The following is an 18,400-nucleotide window of genomic DNA, read 5'->3' on the forward strand; positions in this document are numbered from 1 at the left end:
ACAGGGAACACATACAACTTAACAAAAGGAAGATAAACAATCCAATCAAAAAATTGGCAAACGATCTAAATAGACACTTTTCGAAAGAGGACATATAGAAGACCCAGAGACATAAGAAAACATGCTCAAAGTCACTAATCATCCAAGAGATGCAAATCAAAATGACAATGAGATACCACCTCACACCTGTCAGAATGGCTATCATCAACAAATGACAAATGCTGGCGAGAATGTGGAGAAAAAGGGACCCTCTTGCATTCCTGGTGGGATTGCAGATTGGTGCAACCACTGTGGAAAACAGTAGGGAGTTTCCTCAAAAAAATAAAAATGGAACTCCCATTTGACCCAGTAATCCCACTTTTAGGAATATATCCCAAGAAATGAGAAACACCAATCAGAAAGGACATATGCACTGCTATGTTCATAGCACAATTTACAATAGCTAAGATTTAGAAACAGCCTAAGTGACCATCAGTAGATGAAAGGATTAAAAAACAGTGGCACATCTATACAATGGAATACTACACTGCTGTAAAAAAGAAGGAACTCTTACCATTTGCAACAGCATGGATGGACCTGGAAAGCATTATACTAAGCAAAATAAGCCAGTTGGAGAAAAATAAATATCACAAGATCTCACTCATTTGTGGAATATAATGAACAACATAAACTGATTAACAAAAATAGAGCCAGAGGAAAAAAATATTTTAGAATATAGTAGAAGTAATCCTGTTATTTGCAGATTTTTAATATTTCCTACAACTTTTGTGATATTATACTATGTTAGTACAGTTTTGGTAATATTATTATATTTAAAATCTTTTTTTCTTGAAATATTAATGTTTATTGCATGTAACATTATTGTATTTAAAATCGTTTTTCCTGAAATATTAATGTTTATTGCATGTAAATGGCTAATTATTTTGTATCTACAATCTGGTAATAGATTTATTTTGTATATTGTAAAAAAATCAAATAAAATTTAAAAAAATTAAAAATCCTATCTAATAAAAGAATAATATGCAAATTGACCATCACTCCAACACACAAGATGGACGCCCCCATATGGTCAAAGATGGCTGCCCCCATGTGAACACAAGATAGCCGGCAGGGGAGGGAAATTGTGGGCAATCAGGCCTGCAGGGGAGAGCAGTTGGGGGGGACCAGGCCTGCAGGGGAGGGCAGTTGGGGGAGACCAGGCCTCTAGGGGAGGCAATTGGGGGGGACCAGATCTGCAGGGGAGGGCAGTTGGGGCAGACCAGGCCTGAAGGGGAGGGCAGTTGGGGATGACCAGGCCAGCAGATGAGGGCAGTTAGGGGTGACCAGGCATGCAGGGGAGGGCAGTTGGGGGGGACCAGGCATGCAGGGGAGGGCAGTTGGGGCAGACCAGGCCTGCAGGGGAGGGCAGTTGATGATAACCAGGCCGGCAGGGGAGGGCAGTTAGGGGTAACCAGACTGGCAAGGGAGGGCAGTTAGGGGTTACCAGGCCAGCAGGGGAGGGCTTTGGGGGTCAACCAGGCCTGTAGGGGAGGACAGGTACGGGTGACCAGGCCTGCAGGGGAGGGCAGGTAGGGGCGACCAGGCTGGCAAGGGAGGGCAGTTAGGGGTGACCGGGCCAGCAGGGGAGGGCAATTGGGGGTGACCAGGCCTGCAGGGAAGGACAGTTAGGGGTGACCAGGTTGGTAGGGGAGGGCAGTTAGGGGTGACCAGGTCGGCAGGGGAGGACAGTTAGGGCCAATCGGGCCAGCAGGGGAGTAGTTAGGTGTTAATCAGGCTGGCAGGGGACTGGTTAGGGGGTGATCAGGCAGGCAGGCAGAAACGGTTAGGGGCAATGAGGCAGGCAGGCAGGCAAGTGGTTGGGAGCCAGCAGTCCTGGATTGTGAGAGGGATGTCCGACTGCCCATTTAGGCCCAATCCCAGTGGGATCGGGCCTAAATGGGCAGTCGGACATCCCTCAAGGGGTCCCAGATTGGAGAGGGTGCAGACTGGGCTGAGGGACACACACCCCCCCCCACCGTGCACGAATTTTGTGCACTGGGCCTCTAGTAAATAAATAAAAGAAGAAAAAGAATTAGTGATTTCTAAAAGTCCTTAAACTTTTTTAAAGCATAGAAAAAGAATGAATTCTTCCTAATTCTTTTGAATGAAACAAGCATACACTAATTCAAAAATCTAATCCACCCCCCAGGTCCAAATATACCATATTGCTCTTCCTCTTGAAGACTGTACCTTCCCAGTCAATAATTTCCCCACTAAAATAACCATGTCCTCACCTTTGTTACCATAGATTCATTTTTTGTCTATTCATGAATTTTCGTATAAATGGAATCACACAGCTACATTCATTTATTAAAACCTCATATGTAATTAAATAAGAAAGTATCATACTCTCTCAACTGGATAAAATAAATATCTCTGAATCCCAAAATTTAATGAGAAAATATCAGAAGCATTTCCATCAATGCTAGGAATTTCCATTATCTTCAGTATTAACACTGTTCTAAAAATACTAACCAATGCAATTATACATAGAAAGAAGTAAGTTATAACCATCGAAAAGAAGAAAGTAAAATTATCACTATTTCTATGTGTGAATCCCCAAAAATCTAACAAGAAGAAAGACAACACCAAATCAACTGTCACAAGCAGTAAGAGAATTCACTAAGTTGGCTGAATACGACATTAGCATACAGACTTTAAGAGCCCAAACATAGCAAATAACAGCTAATTTGAAGGTTAATAAAAGGAAAGACCCCATTTACAACAGCAAAAATACACATACAAATAAAGACAAAATACCAAGCAATAAAAATTAATGTTATATGCACAAGACTGATATAAAGAAAACTCTAAAAATATAAAAGAAGACTTGAACAAATGAAAAGGCATACCATGGTCTTGGCAACACTCAACATTAGAGAGATGTAAATTCTCCTCCATCTATGAATTAATGTAAAATTAATGTAAAAGTTACTACCCAGCTGGTTGGAAGTTCATATGGAAAAATGAACAAACAAAAAAGCCAGAATATTATGAAAAAAAAATTGTAATCAAAAGGCACCCAGTCTTTCTATATATTTAAATATGTTGTAAAGTTATAGAAATTGTAACATGGCATATGGATAGACCAGCAGATCAATGGAACAGAATAAGACCAGAGTAAGGAGGCACAGAGATTTTAGCTAACTTGTCTAAAATCAGAGCTAGAAAGCACCCAGCAACTGAGCCAGGATTGAATTCCAGTGGTTCTACTCAGGGTTCTTGGGAGCCCTGGCTGTTAACACTCAGATACACTGCCTGAACCATGTCCATTTGCAAAATGCCTACAAGATGGAGAGTGTATTAATATAGATGAGCCAGTACCCTCTGAAAAATCCCTCCTGTCAGAAGCACACCCCGCCAGGGCACCCTGCCTGACGAGCACTTTCCTTGGTTGCCGCTTGACTTTCTATGCCCCCTGGAGACAGGTGCATGGGTGGAAAAGTGGGCAGCAGGAGAAGGCATTATTTTTATCTTCTCTTTAGCCCTCATACTCCCTCTGCACCAACTCTTACATTTATAACCGCCTAAGAGCCTCTTCTATGTCTCCCTTTTTTTTCATTGCAACTGCCTTTGACTCAGTTCAGACTGTCATCAGATTATAACTACATTTGGCATCAGCCTTTTCATTCAGTGGGTGACAGCCAGGATAATGTTTTCCCATTTATATTATACTAGAGGCCCAGTGCACGAAATTTGTGCCAGGGGGGGGTGGTGTCCCTCAGCCCAGCCTGCACCCTCTCCAATCTGGGACCCCTCAAGGGATGTTCGACTGCCTGTTTAGGCCCGATCCTGGTGGGCAGTCGGACATCCCTCTCACAATCCAGGACAGCTGGCTCCCAACTGCTCACCTGCCTGCCTTCCTGATTGCCCCTAACCACTTCTGCCTGCCAGCCTGATTGATGCCTAACTGCTCCCCTGACAGCCTGTTTGCCCCTAACTGCCCTTCACTGCAGGCCCGGTCACCCCCAACTTCCCTCCTCTGCCAGCCTGGTCACCCCTAACTGCCCTCCCCTGCAGGCTTGATCACCCCCAACTGCCCTCCCTTGCAGGGCTGATCCCTCCCAACTGCCCTCCCCTGCTGGCCATCTTGTGGTGGCCATCTTGTGTCCACATGGGGGCAGCCATCTTGTGTGTTGGAGTGATGGTCAATCTGCATATTACTCTTTTATTAGATAGGATAGAGGTCTGGTGTATGGGTGGGGCCAGCTGGTTTGCCCTGAAGGGTGTCCTGGATCAGGGTGGGGGTTCCCTTGGGGCATGGGGTGGCCTGGGCAAGGGGCCTGTGGTGGTTTGCAGGCCAGCCACACCCCCCGGTGACCCAAGCGGAGAACCTGGTATCTGGGATTTATTTATCTTCTACAATTGAAACTTTGTAGCCTTGAGTGGAGCCAAGCCTTCTGCTTGCTCTGTGGTGGCAGCCATTTCTGTTGGGATTTATTTATCTTCTATAATTGAAACTTTGTAGCCTTAAGCGGAGGCCAAAGCAGGCCAGGGCTGCAGAAGCTTGGCTTCCTCCATCACCAGGGGCAACCCTAGCCTCCTACTCTCTCCAGCTCCGTGGCTGCTGCCATTTCTGTTTGGATTTATTCATCTTCTATCATTGAAACTTTGTAGCCTTGAGTGGAGGCCTAGGCTGGCAAGGGCAGGCGGAAAGCTTGGCTTCCTCCATTGCTGGAGAAACCCAAGCCTCCCTCCTGCTCTCTGTGGCTGCAGCCATCTTGGTTGGGTTTATTTGCATATTTGCTCCTGATTGGATGGTGGGTGTGGCTTGTGGTGTCACAGAGATACGGTCAATTTGCATATTACTCTTTTATTAGATAGGACCAGAGGCACAGTGCACAAAATTTGCATTTGGGGAGGGGGTTCTTCAGCCCAGCCTGCACCCTCTTACAGTCTGGGAGCCCTTGGGGGATATCCTACTACCAGCTTAGGCCCACTCCCTGCTGTGGGAAGTGGGCTTAAGCCAGCAGTCGGGCATCCTTAGTGTTGCTGCAGAGGTGGGAGAGGCTCCCACCACCTCCACTGCGTTTGCCAGCCGTGAGCCCAGCTTCTGGCTGAGTGGCACTCCCCCTGTGGGAGCACACTGACCACCAGGGGCAGCTCCTGTGTTGAGCGTCTGCCCCCTGGTCGTCAGTGTACATCATAGCCACCAGTCATTCTGCCGTTTGGTCAATTTGCATATTAGCCTTTTATTATATAGGATTCTACACAAGTAAACGTGCTTATTACAGGAAACAATTTAAATGCCATTATGCAAAAAGAAGATGCCTTCCTAATGCTCTCCCTTGGTTTCAAAGCACTGGGTCGTGAGAAAATTCAAGGACCTTCACTCTCCAGCCTTTTTTGGCTCATCTCCCACACAGTCTCTTCCTTCTGGATATGTGGAACCAGGAACTACATCAATTTTCTGTTGGTTTCAAGTCATTTCTCATTCTGGGCCTTCACACACATTGTCTCCTGTGTTTGGGATGCCCAACTGCCAAACCACCTGGCCAACTCCTATTGTTCCTCAGCTTAGCTCAAGTGTCCCTTCCCAAGGCAGCTTTCTCTGACCGTCAGTCTGATTTCAATCCCTTTGACTCTGAGTTTTCCAAGGCAAAACTCAGTTGCAGTACAGTCATACACACTGTACTATTGCCGGCTTGTCTGTCTGTGACCAATGATCTGGTAGCTCTTTATGAGCAGGGATAGATAATGTCTTGGCCATCTTGCTATGTCCAGTACAGTGCCCAAAACTAAATTGAGTTATTTATTGAATAACTTATTGAATGAAATATGTTCAAGCCTTGTACATCCCCCCGGAGTGTTTTTCATCTTCTAGTCTTGCCTCATCAAGCCCTATATCAGTTTCCTGGGTAGTTGTTGGCAGCTGCACTTTTAAAGGCCATATGCTAGACTCTACCTAGTAGTTCTGCCCCTGCATTGTCTCCTCCCACAGTAATTCTGGGTTTGGTGTGTAACTTGCTTTGACCAATGGGACATTAGCAACCATTCTGCAAAAAGAAGTGGGATAAGAGCTTGAACATGTGGCTTGTCCTCTTGGAAGTCCCCAGCCTTGTTTAGAGAAGCTTGGAGCAGACTATTATATGATGAGAGGACATGTGGTTGGAGAATGCCAGGTCATCTGGAATGTTCCAGCCCTACCTAGCTCCCAGGTGAACGAAGTCTCATGAGTGACTTCAGCTACACGTTGTAGAATAGAGAAGAATTTCAGCTGAGCACAACCAACCCATAGAACTGAAAGAAATACTAAGCTGCTGTTCATTTGCGCCTTGGTTTGTTATGATAGTTTTGGGGGATTAGTTAAACCATCACAAACAACTGGAGCAGGCCAATGTGGAAACTCCCAAGTGCCTGACTCCTGGCACAGAATGCAGCCTCCCTGGCAACCTCTGCTGGTCATTGCAGCTGTCCTATGTGCCAAGGTCATTTGTTGGGACCAGGGCTGCCAGAAGCAACAAACCCAAGTGAGAGAACTGGAGCCCTAAATCAAAGCACAATCTTGCAATAGAAACACCTGGGCAAGAGCTGCAGCTGTGTCTGAGTGTGAGCGGTCTTTATTGAGGAGGAGAAAGGAAGGCCGGGCCACACTTTGATGCTACCTTTCTCTGGAGCCTCCTCAAAAGCTCACCTGGCAGCAGCATCACAGGAAACTCCAGTCTCCCAGGGCTTTTGATGTTAGAAAAGAAAAAAATTATGTTTAGCACTATCCCTCCATGCGGGGACCCAAGGAGAATTCTGTGCTCTGGCCCCTTCTCCAGCAGGTTGGGCCCACACTCCTGCTCAATCTCTCTAGCATCCTGTGGTGTGGCATGTGCACAAATCCATGATTTCAGCTTCTCTGACAACCCGGAGAGAAGTCAGAGGCCCTAAGGGATATGGTGCATTTCTGTTTTGTACACAGTATCTCTCCCCCAGGACTAAGCTAGATTCCTTTTTTATGCTGTCTTCCAACACCACTGATGCTGTCTTCCATCACGATGCCTCTATATGGCTGTTCCTGTTCCAGAATTCTCTTTCTCTCCTCGTCTACCTGGCACCCAGCCTTCTCACCAGCCCTGGGATGGTAAGCTAGTTCCAGACTTCTTTGATCCTCAGTTCGCACCACCATGTATGGAGGTAACACCCTGCCTTGGAGAGAGGGTGTGCAGGGTCAATCTAATCCTTAGAGTTATTCTTACCATGAAGTATCTCAGCAAGTGATGAGAGCCCATAGCTGAGCTAGACACACCCTTCTCAGCTGTTTATGTGCATACAAGTCATCCAGAACCCTGTTAGCACATAGATTCTAATTCAGTGGGCCTGGGTGGTGGGCGGGGCAGGGGGCGGGGGGGTGGGGTGGGCAGAGACTGCATTTCTAACAGGCACTCAGGTGACAGGGTACTGCTGGCCAGGGAGCACTCCTTGAGGAGCAGAGGCCACAGCACCAGCTGTGGGGTGAGTACAGAAAGAGCCCTGGGCAGCACGGGGTGGTCACTGCAAGTAGGGGGGGCAGTGAGCGTGGTCATGGTTCAGCTGCTTCCATGAATCTGTCCCCATGAATAGTGGGTCCGTCCAGTTCCAGGGTTCCTCCCTGGAGGGCAAACAGTGGAACTGCAGAGAACCCTGAGGCAGTCCATTTCAGGGGTGGTGGAGGTAGGAGGGAGCAGGGGAGCTTTCTCTTGGGGGAGTTGCTCCAAGGGTTAGTGCCTAAAGGGCACATTTCCTGGCCACAAGCCCCTGCTCCTCCATGTACTAGAGGGCAGCAGTGAGAAGAACACTAAGCACAGGAGGTCAGGTGACAAGTATTATTCTGATGAGCCAGAGGTCCTCCCTGGGTAACTCTCCCAGGGAGGGAGAGGAAGGGAACACCAATGCCAAACTTTTTACTGAGTTCAGTCAAGGCTGCCAGGCCTGTCAGTGGGCATGTGGTGCATTTTTTGGTGACCAGGCAGCCTCAGAGGAAAGAAACCAGAGCTCTGCCAGGTCAGAAGGGCCCTCCTCCTCGGGGCTATAGGGCGTGGGGAGTAAGCTCTTTACAAGCATTATCTCCGTAGTCCCCAACGTTCCTGGGGCTTCTGAGAACTCACAGCTGACGGTAATCACATCCCCAGACCCTGCGTAGAGTATGGTGCTCAGTGCCTTTCGATTGAAGAAATCATCACAAAGTCTGCTGGGAATTCTCGGTGCTTTTCCTTGAATTCACATTTCATTATTGTATCAGCACCAATGTACATAGGGAAAAATGGTTGAACATATCTGAGTGGGGAGCATAAATTCAGTGTGTGGACAATGGGCTGGATGTGCCAATGGGGACCCAGATCTTTTGCAGTAATTCTTTGCCCCTCCCACCTTGGTCTGCATTATCTCATTTAATCTTCATCTTAGTCTTCTTTAGAAACCCTTCAAGGCAGGTACTAATGCCCTATTTCACAGATGAGGAGGTGGAAGCTCTACAAGGTTGAGTTTTCCACATGAGTGATTCTGCATGTGACGCAGAATCAGGTTTTTAGCCTGAGTTTGTGACTCAAAAGCCCTACCTCTCGATACTATTCCACTGACTTCTTGAGCAGCCACTTAACATTGAGTCGTTCTGGCGCCCTCTGGATGTCACTCTCCATCCTGACCCCTTACAAAGGTCAGTTAATCTCAAATGAACACCTATTGGTGTGCTTTCCTTTATTGTAAGGTCTGGCACCCTGAGGAGACTCCTAAGTAAAGTCTAGCTTAGTATTATAACCTCTCAGCCCCACTCCCACAGCATAAGAAAGAGAGGAGGTGACACCCCCCCCCCTCACCAGCCTACCCCACGCAGGTCCCACAGCTGTATGTCTGTATCAAATGTTCTGAGCAGAGGTTGGGGGCTTCAGCTCCCCACACAAAGAGAGTTCAGAGCTGTCAGCACCCTTCCCACAATACACCAGGTGCTGAGGAACGGGTGATAATTGTAGCCCTGTCACCCTCGTCACCTCTGAGCTGGCTGGGTTTTTTCTGAAAACAAATGTTGTGCTGCCTGGAAATCTAAGCTGGAGTTTCAGTTGAGGAAATACAACATGCAGGCTGCTGCTCTTTCGCAGGAAGCAGACAGGAGCACACAGCAGAGATCTCTAGTTTGGCCTAGCGCTGGGAGGAAGGTGCCCAGCCACTCGGAGTGCTTCCCAAGGGAGAAGTCCCAGCCACAGCCAGCCTGGGTGTCAGAGTGCCACCTCTCTCTCCGCGAATCGAAAATCACCTCCACCTATTATTGATCTTTGTTCACCCTTTGGAAAAAGGACATGGAAGCCTCGGCCTGTGCCTTCCGTCCCTGCACGTCAAAGGGCGTGCCCATGCCTGCGCTTCTGAGATGAGCGCTCGTCTCCACCTGGATTCCTCACCGAGCTGACCCTCGATCGAGAAGGATTCCAGGCTCTTGAGGTCTCCTGTCCTCGGGACACACCACAGTGTCTGTGAGACTGAAACATCCCAGAAGCACACACAGGTTTTCATTCAGATACAAACCAGAATAATGTTCCATAAGAACAGGTGCAGGTACTCACAATAGCATCTAAAGTGAACTGGGTAGTTCGCTTGGTGCAGGCTCTGCAGTACATTATCTCACTTAGTCTTCACACACCCTATGACATTGACGGAGGTACCATATCAGCCTCACTTCACAGAGGTGAAAACTAAAACTTAAAGACGTTAGAAATCGATCCACATCTCAGAGCTAATGAAGTGTGGAGAAAACACTAAAATCCATCTGTTTCCAAAAATAAATGTTCTGAACCCCTCCTCTGTGTTGTCTACCTCATACAAAGTCAGTTCATGTTGTTTTACATAAAACTGCTCGTGCACTCCAATGCCGCTCTTCACAGCCACACACAGTGCTATTACAGAAGCACATACGCTGGAAAGCCAAACGAGTCCCTGCACGCTGTCACACAGACACATCAACATTCCTACTTCACAGACCCACAGAAATGTCGTTTTCCAGTCTACATTACCCAATCAGCTGTACTTACAGATACCTCTCAGTGCAGGAACTACCAGAGCAGGTAAGAGAGGTGAGCATCCAGTGCCCTTGTGATTTGCTTCTGAAACTGACTCTCAGAATGCAGAGGTCGGGGAGAGGGCAAAGTATCTATCTTAAACCTGATTCTGCTCCAACAAGACATACTGTCTGAGGAAGGAATGGAAGGAGAGCTCCTGAGAAATAGGAGCCAGGTCATCTCCAAGTTTATGCTATTCATGGGGGGAGCTGGCAGTCTGACATGTATGTTTATAAAGGCAGATTGCCAAACCTTCAGAGAAAAAAGACGTGCAAACCCCATGACCTTATGCTCTCAAGGAAGACAGCTCTGGAGGGATGATTTTCCAAAATGAAATTCTGACAATACAATTGCAAGTGACTCTGATACAGAAGAAACATGGTTGCACAGAAGGAATTCAAATGAGTAACACAGACCTTCAGGCATAATGTCAGGAAGGCTGCAGCCAGAACGAGCCACAGACATGACACAAGGCCTTCCTGGGTATATTCAGAGCAAGAGGACAGAGAAGGGCTGGGGCCACCTCTTAAGTACTGGCTATATGCAGTGGACAATTTTCCTAAGCACTCTGAACCTCAGTTTCCTGTCCCTAAAATGGGAATAATGTTGCTTACACTGTGGCTTTGTTGTATTACATGGGATGGCGCATTAAAAACAAGCAAACAGAAAGCCTAGCACTGAGGAAAGTTCTCAACAAGTCTCAGCTGTCAGCTCCCTCCTGTGGTCCTGGAACTGGTGGGTTAAGGATACCAGGCAGAGTGTGGAGTTGCTGTTGGGAATCCCCAAAGACGCCCATGGAATGAGGAAAGGGACAAAAGGTATGCCTGGTACATAGCAAACCTTCAATGAAAATTTTTTAAATTTTTGAGTGTTATTGGAAAGCAGCAAGAAGTAAACAAGTGCCTTGCTTTTCCAAAAGGGTAGAAGGCTTCCTGAGGTCCATCCCAGGTAGAACTGCAGAATCCCTTATTACACAGGTGCCTTCCGAGCCCTCAGGAAGTGATGCAGTGATACTAGTGTGGGTCCACGGAGAACCCATCATGCCTCACGCACCTCATTGCCTTCTCTGATAGAGGTGCTAGATGAATAGCCAAAAAGTGCATTATCCTTGGGTTCATGATCCCCGATGGAGAAGAGTGCGCTAGATGATGATGCAGTCAGGGGCTTAGTACCTGAAGGAACGACCATATCCAAAGAGAGCAGATTAGGTGGACCAACCTGGAGTGGGCCTGGAGTCCTCAGGCAGGGCTCTCATCTGAGCCTGTCCTAGCCAACGTTTTTCTTATTGATCAGGGGAGAGCGTAGATGGATTGCCAATCAGTTCTGAATGAAACAAGGAGGGGCAGTTCATGTGTTGGTGAATGGAGTCAGGATCTAGCTACATTGCACGAGCTGAATCAATATGGGGCAGTGGTTCTCAACCTTTCTAATGCCGCGACCCTTTAATACAGTTCCTCATGTTGTGGTGACCCCCAACCATAAAATCATTTTCGCTGCTACTTCATAACTGTAATTTTGCTACTGTTATGAATCGTAATGTAAAGATCTGTGTTTTCCCATGGTCTTAGGCGACCCTGCTAGCGGTTCTCAATCTGTGGGTCGCGACCCACAGGTTGAGAACCGCTGCTGTAGAGCCTAAGACCATCGGAAAACACAGATCTTTACATTACGATTCATAACAGTAGCAAAATTACAGTTATGAAGTAGAAACGAAAATGATTTTATGGTTGGGGGTCACCACAACATGAGGAACTGTATTAAAGGGTCGCGGCATTAGAAAGGTTGAGAACCACTGATCTGGGGGCAAAAAAATGCATTATTTTCCATCAAACCTTTTTTCAGGCTCCAGAGTCACTTGGGCCAGAAGCTTCTCCCTCTCACTCCTTCCCTAAGTCCATCCACTCACCAAATTCACTGGTTTTCCCTTCTGAATGTTTCTCCGACTTTTCCTTTACTTGAATTCCTATTGTCCCTTTCCCAATGTAGGCCCTCATCATGCCAGGGAATTAATGGCGAAGGGTTTGGAATCTGGTCAGAAAGAGCAGATTTCAAATCCTACTTTATGCTGATAGCTGTGTGATCCTGGGCAAGTTACTTACCCTTTCGAATTTTCTGTTTCCTCGTAGGTAACATGGGGATAATAATACACATCTCAGCGGCTATTGCAAGATTTCTGATAGAAGTCTTGTAAAGTGCTCACCACTGTGCCTGGCAAGGGGTATGTGTTCAATAAACATTGGTCAACATGACTGGACAGTTTTGATGACCCCCTAGCTGGTCTGTCTACCACCAGCCACACCTCCTCTTGTGTCATCTGCCTCTCACTAGAGGGACAAGCAAATCCAGAACCCATCAATGATTCTTCCCCAAGTAAATCCCAGTGCACACATGTGTGTGCACATGCACATATATGCACACACATGTACACACATGCACACACCATACTCGGTACCACCCCATTATGAAGTCTTAGCTCCTTAGCCTGGTATAGAAGGGTCTCTTGACTTTTCTAAGCTGCACCTAAACTCCCTATTATTTCCATAGCACAGGAGGCTGTTTCCCACCTCTAAGCTTTTGAGTAAAATACCTGAAATACTTTGGCCTTTTATGCATCCAGAGGCCTTCATCTTGTCCATGAAAATCCAACAGGTGTCATGCTCTCTGGGAAGCCTTCCAGGTCCTGTCCAGGTGCCATCAGAGACCTCTTGGAGCCTCCTGAAACAATGAGGCTTCAAATGCCAATTCCAGAGGGTGTCATTATGGGAACAAAGTGAGATGAAATACATAGCACGTCTAGGAGACTGGAAGGCAAGCCAAATGTGGAGAGGGCTCAGAGCCTTTCATATGAAGGATGGTAGGCAGAACTGGGATTGTTACACTAAGAGGAGACTTGATCAAACAGGAACTTATAATGTGAGTCCTAGGGGCAGAAGCCATGTTCTATTCATTTTTGTATTACCAAGTGTAAGAGACAATAAATCTTGCTACACTGAAGTGAGACTAGATAGATAGATAGATAGATAGATAGATAGATAGATAGACAGATAAGTAATAACTAAGTCAGCAGTCTCTCAGGCCCCTTCTCCCTGCAATAAATGTGGGTGCCATTTGGCCAGGATTTCTACCAATAGTCATATGTCTTTTCTCCCAAGTGAGGAAGTGACTTTCTCGATCTCACTGATTGCCCAGAGTTCTGACAAGGCAAGGATGGTCACACCACCCTTATCTCCAGCTTGCAGGAGGAAGGGGGTGGGGTTTGGAGGGTGCATGCTTTCCCAGGGTGCCCCAGCCTGACACTTGGCATTAAGTGATATTTAACCGTCTTGCTTATACTCTGCTTCCTGGAGATAAGGACAGCTGTGTGAACCAGCCAGAGAAGCGTGCCCATTGCTCGTGACTGCAGAGGGACACAGGAGAGTCTGGTCCCCTTCAATCCCCCAAGCAGGCTAGCCTGGCCTCTATCCCTCCTGCCTGTGGGACATTCCAGAGCTGTATCTGCAATGGGGCTGCTGCCTTTTTCATGACCAAAGCAAAGAACCCCCTCCGCTTTCTCAGGAGCTGCGAAAACCGGCATGGATAGTGCATCAGGAGGGATTTAATCTTAGAGGTTTCTCACAATTGTTTTCATAGATTGAGTCAACTTTTGGGTAGGTGTGTGAGTTGCCTGCAGCCCTCACTCACTAAGCAAGGCTGGACATCTCCTTTCTTACTCCTTGAAATCAGCTCTCCAGCTTCCTGTGGGTTTCTGACCACACAGACTGCAAAACAGGGCACAGCAGGGCTGAAAAGAGGCTCACCTGGTCACACAGGGGGACACCTGGTTAAGTTTGCCCAGGTCCTGATGCCCAGTCTAATATCCTTGTTTCCCTGGCTGCCTGGGATGGAAACAGGTAGTGCCCTCCACCTAAGGATGAATGGAAACTCCTCTGTTACTATGAAAATTCAGAAACTCCTACCAGCCAGTGAGGAGCTCAAGGTAATGGGGCTGAAGACCTCGAGGCTTCATAACAATAACAGATCCACCTTTTTCTCACTTTTTGCCAGCTTCTGTATAGTTATCTCTTTGGACCTCACAAAACTTTAGGAGGCAGTTGTTATCATCCCCATTTTACAGATGAGTAAAGTGAAACTCAGAGAAGTTCTGTAATGAATATCCCAAGATTCCACGTAGGAATTGGACATCTTTCCTTTCAGGGCCATGAGGCCTCAGGTGCAGCTGGGCCAGGTACTGGCTTAGACCAGGTAGGGAAAGAAGCCAAACTTCACCCGAAGGAACAGAAGCAAGCAGCATACGCTCAGCCAGTGGACCTGCTGCGATGTGCAAGGAGGATGAGGGGTCAGGGGGAGAGACTCCTCCAGAACAAGCAGTGGACACAGCTCTGTTCTGCATGGGGCTTGTTTCTATGAAGTTACTCTGCCAACAGCAAAAGCCCGGGCCGACCTGAGAGGCCAGGACTGCTACAGAGATACATGTAGTCACCAGGGCCAGGAAGCATGTCCTGGGTCCTCTCCCAGGGAGGAGGCTGGGCAAAGGCTCTGACTCTGGCAGGAGGGGGCACAGCTGATCTAACATCTACACGCAGGATGAAGCAGGATCAGTATCAGCCAAGATGCCCATGAGGCTTTATGTCACCTTAGGATACATATTTGATTAACTAGCTAGCTTTTGAAATGTACCAAGTTTTCTATCTTTGCTTCATGATTTTTCTTTCCAACCATGTTACCATGTATGGGCCAAGCTAAGGTTAAAATGTGTCCCTCTGAGCAGAGCAGCCTGGAGGCCAGGGAGGCCAATTGGTTCAGCCAATACTTTCTCAAGCACCTACTGTTTGCCAAGCCCCATTCCACGTGGGAGGAACCATTGTAAACACAGCAGAAGGGGCCCCTACTCTCACCCAGCCAACATTCAGAGGGAGGGAAGCAAACAACACAGTGCTAAACAAATACTATCCAGTGAATTCGTAGTAATGAGGCCTCTAAGGGCAGTTGAGATGCCTCCCTAAGGAGGCAATGAGATATCTTTGAGCTGCATGAAGAGAAGGCGCCAGTCCTGTGAGGCCCTAGCGGGGAGGAACAGCAAACACCAAAGCCCCGACATAGGCCCGAGCTGGGTGTATGGGAGGGACAGTCCGAAGGGGAGTGTGAACATGGGGACAGGGGCCGGAAGTGAAATAAGGGCAAAGAAACAGGTGGTTTGGTTGGCAAGGTGAGCCCCAGGGGCCACATTTCTTCCCCAGAGCCTAGCTGAGCTCTTGGCACAGAAAGCATACTTAACAAACATTTGCTGAATAAGCAAATGAATGAGAGAATGCCTGGTTAATGAGTGATGCATGGACCAAGGCCGATGAAAGTGATTGCTGGTGGCTGTCCCATAATGGACCTCCTCCAACTTTCCAGGTCGCCCATGGGGTCCTCCTGGCAAGGAGCCATCACTAAAGCAGAAAGGGGAGACCAAAAGAGGCTCTCTGAGGTGGGGGTCCATAAAGCTGATTTCAGCCCCGCTTAGCAGAAAAAAAGTGCCTCTGGGATGCTGACAAAAACCCCTTTATGGAAACATGGGATGTTTCCATTTAAACCACCGACCAGATGCTCTCCCAAAATGATGTCTTTGGCACCCAGGGCCTTCAAGGCCTATACTGCTGCTGCAATGGAGCCAGAGCTCCACGCCCCCCTGCCACACACACACACCCTCCCCCACTGGTGCTGCAGCTAGCCAGTTCCACTGACACGAGTGCAGTAAAAGAAAGTGGCATTTATTGTATGGTGCCACAACATGAAGAAGGGGCTGCTTGCACTAGAAAAATCTGAACTCCCCATCCAGGGTTGGGGTGTTTAAGAGTTTAGGCAGACCAGGTATGCAAAGTGCTGGCAGGGCAAGTTTTAATTGGAGGACCTTGGAGATTGGCCATTTATGGTAAAAGGGGGTCAGCACCGATCTTCCTGGACAAGGGACTCTTCGCTTCTGAAAGGGTTCGGGTGTGTAAGTTCTGGTTATGTCCCAGACCTTTGGTTCTGTGGGGTGGGGCACAGGATTTGGTACCCGGTGAAGCTGAAGGTCAAAATTGTTTCCTCTGCACATGCTCCAGCTGCATGACTTGTGGTTGTGGTCCATCTCTGAAAAGCAACTCAGCATCTTGTTTAAAAAGATAGGACCATTTTCAGACGTGGTTACACCCCTGAGTTTACCCCCAAAGACCCAGACTGGGCATAGGGCCTCTGGACTACTGATGCTGGTGACAGTGGCTCTGTTGTGCAGAGGATTTTGTTTTTGAATGATAGATTTTTTTTTTCAGTTTTGTTCCCACTTGTCTGAAGGGTTCAACTGGGATGGACAAACTTGTGTGGTCCCAGCCGGCAAGGTTCTAGGCACTGGACTGGCCCTGGGATTTGAGGAAGAATGAGGAGCAGTCTAGAGCATAAGACAGCCACACAAACAAAACACAAAAGCCTCCCTCCACGCTGCCGGGCTGGTCAATGAATGTCTAGGGCGCATCTCCCTTAGAGCCAAGAGCAGGACCCATGAGGATTTCACTCCTGCTCCCCACTCTTGCTCCTCATCCTTCTGTTTGTTTTTTGCATGGGCCAGAACACATATGAACACTGAAGCATAGAATTATGAGAACTTGCAGTTGCCAATAGGAGGATGAATTATTGAAGTGTTATGCTTGTTAATGGTACACTCTAAATCTCTGGTGTTTATGAGACTGCCAGCCACTCGGGGGTCAGTCAGTCAAGCCAAATACTTTTCAGGGACTAACATGGAATCCATTATAATGCTTTTGAAATGTCTTGTTTCTCCAAAATACTTAACCAAGGACAAAGGGAGAATGCAATTGGTTCAGCCTGTTTTCAAAGCATTAAAACATCATGGAGCTCCAGGCAGGCCTGCAGACTGTCAGCTCAGAATCCCTCACAGTGTCGCAGGTCCCTTACAGTGTTTCAGGACCCAGATCATACCACCCAGCCAACCTATAGACCCTGTACCCACCTAATGGAAGCCTCAGACAGAAGTACCCAGCCCCTTCCTCCTGGGAAGAACATGGTAGACAGTACCCAGTGTTCCCCCTTGAAACTCTCACTTCCCTCCCCTTTCTGAGTGCCGTATATTTCACCCACATATTTCTGGATGAATTTATCTATCATTCTGCTCCCCACAGTTAACTGCAGGTTTCCTGATTTAAAAGTAACATATGGCCCCGGCCAGTGTGGCTCTGTGGTTAGAGTGTTGGCCCATGCACCAAAGGGTTGTAGGTTCAATGCCTGGCCCTGGTTGGGGTGAGTATGGGAGGCAACCAGTCAATGTGTCTCTCTCACATCAGTGTTTCCCACTCTCTCTTTCTCTTCTCTCCCCTCACCCCCCTTTCCATGCTCTCTAAAAAAAAATCAACGGAAAAAAATCCTCGGGTGAGGATTAAAAAATAATCCTGTATAATAAAGAGGTAATATGCAAATTGACCCTTATGCCCTCACAAGATGGCCACCCCCACATCATCACAAGATGGCCACCCCCACGTCATCACAAGATAGCCGGCAGGGGAGGGCAGTTGGGGGCAATCGGGCTGGCAGGGGAGCAGTTAGATGTCAATCAGGCAAGCAGGGGAGCGGTTAGGGAGTGACCAGGCTGGCAGGCAGAAGCAGTTAGGGGCAATCAGGCAGGCAGGTAGGTGAGCAGTTAGAAGCCAGCAGTCCCGGATTGTGAGAGGGATTTCTGACTGCTGGGATCAGGCCTAAACCGGCAGTTGGACATCCCCTGAGGGGTCCCAGATTGGAGAGGGTGCAGGCTGGGCTGAGGGATACTGCCCCCCACTCCCGCAGTACACAAATTTCGTGCACTGGGCCTCTAGTAATATATAAAATAGACAAAATAAAAGTAACATATGTACAATTAATTCAATAATTCAACAATCAACGTTACTCATTCTGTGTCTATGAAGTGCATTATTCTAGGCACTTGGAATACTGATTTAAACAAACTGGTAAAACTATAGAGCACATGGAAATTACAGAAATCTGTAAAGAAAAAAACTATTACCCATTAGTCAATCATCTAGGAGCAAGGGGGTTAACACTGCAATGTATTCCTTTCCAAAGATTTTCCTATACATTACTAATATGGTTGAGATCTCATTGTAAACATGATTTAAAATCATGTCTTAGTGTATTTGGACTGATATCCCTCAAATAACAAACATTCATTTCGCACTGTTCCGGTGGCTGGTAAGTCCATGATCAAGGCGCTTGCAGTTTCTGTGCCTAATGGGAGCTTTTCTCCTGGTCTTCTCACTGTGTCCTCACATGGCAGAGGGGCAGGGCTGCTCTCTGGGTCTGCTCTATAAGGGCACTAACGCCAT

This window comes from Plecotus auritus (assembly GCF_963455305.1).
Source record: "Plecotus auritus genome assembly, chromosome: 9".
Lineage (NCBI taxonomy): Eukaryota > Metazoa > Chordata > Mammalia > Chiroptera > Vespertilionidae > Plecotus > Plecotus auritus.